Source organism: Olea europaea, unplaced genomic scaffold, assembly GCF_002742605.1.
Source record: "Olea europaea var. sylvestris unplaced genomic scaffold, O_europaea_v1 scaffold65, whole genome shotgun sequence".
Taxonomy (NCBI): Eukaryota; Viridiplantae; Streptophyta; class Magnoliopsida; order Lamiales; family Oleaceae; genus Olea; species Olea europaea.
The window spans coordinates 156,595-159,867 of NW_019264872.1; positions in this window are offsets into that span (position 1 = coordinate 156,595).

Consider the following 3,273-nt stretch of genomic DNA (forward strand, 5'->3'; position numbering starts at 1 on the left):
CAACTCCCTGTAGTCTAGTTGCCTGAATTGCTAACGATTGGGCCTCTGATTTGCCTGTGTCAAATGTCTCCAGCTCCTGAACTCACGGTCATTGCATATTCTAAATTGTTGGCTTCACTGAAATTGGACAGATGCTGAAATAGAAACATCTGTGTAACTGAATGGGTTGCTTGGTAGTAGAGACAGTAAACTGCTTGATCAATGAAGTTGGTGGAAGATAGAAACGCTGGGGATAGAGGCGTCTGAGTGGGTGGGTGTCGGTGATAGAAATCTGTAGAATGTGTTGAAGAAGGCGGCAAATTGGATTATGTATATGGTTGACTGTGCTGATTTGAAGTGGATGTCTGGGTACAATAGATAATGAAGTGGTAGCGTGATGGTGATTAGAGGCGATGGCAGCAAGAGAGTGGTTGTGAGAGAGGAATCGGATGGAACTGTGGGATATTTGATGTTAATGGATTGGTTATAATCGGGTTTGGTCGGATATTTGGGACTGGGTCAGATGGGAAGGGGTTTGGATCCTGTTATAGAGATGGGCCAGCTGGGGTTCGTGTTTGGAGAGTGGGCCTGGGTCGTGAAGAGTAGGCTGGGTTAGTTGGGCTAAATGGGCTTGAATGCTAGGGTTTGAGATTTGTAGAACAACACCACAATTTTTTTATGAGCAGCAGAAAAAACGAAATTTTTTTTTTTTGGCGTGAACAGTACCCGTGAACAGTAACTTTTTTTTTTTTAAGAAACTGACCAAAATACTAAACTGAAATTCTGTGTAAACAGTACCGCGATGAACAGTAAATTTTTTTTTTTTTAACTAAGACTGAAAATTGAAGAAGAAGAAAAAAAAAAGCTGCTGCCTGTACCAAATATTCTTTTAGTTCGTACTGTTCCAACAAATTTTGGGAGGGAAATATGAATAAATTTTGGATTAAAGAAAAGAAATTACCCATGGTTCGGCTCTGATACCAAATTTGATGTAGGATGAATAAAAAAGAAAGAAGAAGGAATGGGGAGGAGAAACAGAGAGAAGGGAGAAGAGGAGAAGAAACCAGAGGAAGAGAGGGGAGGGAGAAAACAGCTGCAAGCCACTAAAAAATATTTCAATTCTAAATCATCATCAACTGTCTCAAATGAGAAACAAAATAGAAATAAATAGCAGAACACAAACCCTAAAGAGAAGGGCTTGGGCCAAACCCACTAAACAAGCTCAATAACGAAAACATAAACAATAGTCCAAATAAAATATAACTAATAGTCCAAATAGAAAATAAATAATAAATGGATGTCCGCATCATATTTTTGGCACCTTGAAAACAAATCTAAAGGATTAGATGCAAGCGTAATTGGTGAGGCAACAGATGCATTATTGGAAGCTAATGTAAACGACATAATGAAACATTTTCAAAAGGCTAAACCCAAGTACTAACATCTTGTGACACGTTTTTCAACACACCAACTTTGATGCTCAAGTATATTTTTTTTATATCACAGGACCCAAACGCAAAACTGAACAATGTGATAAAAATTGAGACTGAAGAAAGTTGATGATATAACTAAAAGTCACACAAAAGTGAAAAAAATCCACACGAATACCACAACGAAATAATCGTCGTAAGGATCGTATTCCTGCTCATGAATACAACAAGCTTGCCACAAGAAAAATTGGTTCATTGAAGTTCATTAAGAAGATTAATCCCAATGCATATCGGTTGAAGCTGTCCAGTCACATTCATACATCCAACATTTTTAATGTCAAGCATCTGGTGTCATTTCGGGGTGATGATGATGTTACTTCCCCGCCAAATTCAAAGGCATTTTTTTCTCAATCAAGGATTGATGTGGTTCATAAGGAATTAGATTTTATGAAAAAGCGAGACCGACACAAGCAGAAATAGAAGACTTCCCAATTTTAGGAGAAATTTTGGGTTGCCCATTTTTGACAAAAATTTAGTCAAATTTAATTGAAAACAGGCCTATGAAAAAGACTCAGTTAGACCCAATTCCAAGCAAATTCATTCGTTTAAGCCTTAAATAATGCTTTTTTTCCTTTTTTGATAATTTTGTTTTGGTTGTATCTCAATCAATTTAAGTCGGATTTGAATCCATTTGTTGGAGGATGACCCTTAGGGTTAGGGCTTTCAATTTTAGTCGATATCTCGATTTTTTTTCCATTTTTAGAAAAAAGATCTCTTATATTATTTTTTAATTTTTCTGGATTTTCCTAGGCTTCTCCCTATATAAAGCATTGTAAGCCCTTTTGGCCTCATCGATTGACAGAAATAAAATAAAAATAAAAATAAAAATTGCGAGTTTTTAATCATGTGAAATTTGTTCATCTCTCCTATAACCTTCTGCTACATCAGTTAGTTTGTTAAAGAGTTTGCCCCCAGGGCACATCTCCAAGTGATAAAAGGAGATGGTGGAGAAATCCAATTTTGCTTGAGGCTGCTGCGTCAAGGGTTCGAATCCTGAAATATGGATTTCACTCTTGAGTAACTGCAAGTGTACAAGCAGCCTTCCACCCTGTACTCTTGGAGGCATAACCTGCGATTTACCTCCCTCACGATACTCTAGGGCAGGGGCGGTGGGAGACCTTCAAGGTTGGGGTTCAACCTTTTTTAGTTTGTTAAAGAGTTTCATTTTTAGCTTTTTATGATGCATCTAAATTGGGAAACAAGTATAGGACTTCAATTGTTGCAATCCTTGCCCGTCCTTTAATAGGTTTGATAACAAACCTATTAAACAATAACTGTTTTCAAATGAGTATTTTCTTTCCATGGATGCATTCATCTATTTCAGTGATATGCTAGCTATTATGGCTATTTGAACTTTTCCCTTTTATTTCTTTGGATTATTTCTTCCATACAACTTGCAAGTGCATCATGTTTGTAGTGCAGGAACATCAGGAAGTGTTCAAATATCTAATAATACAGATGCTTCAAGTGGTGATACTAATTCATATTAGGATGATCAGAGTAGTTTGCCACGTGGATTCCTTGTTCAAAATAGTTCTGGGAAATTTGAAAAGAAATTGCCATATGAATCTGTACAAATATTGATAAAATCGAAGAACAAAAACAAAGAAAAGCATCTGGTTCACAATTGCATGAATTTTCTGATTACAATCATCATTTGTCTAAAAAATAATTGTTTAACCTTTTATTTTTTGTTTTATGCTAAATGCTACATGTGAACAAAAGGTGGTAAGTTGATTCAAATTTTTAGAGTGAATAGGTACATCATTTTACTTCATCAATTATACAGTTAATATGAATGCCT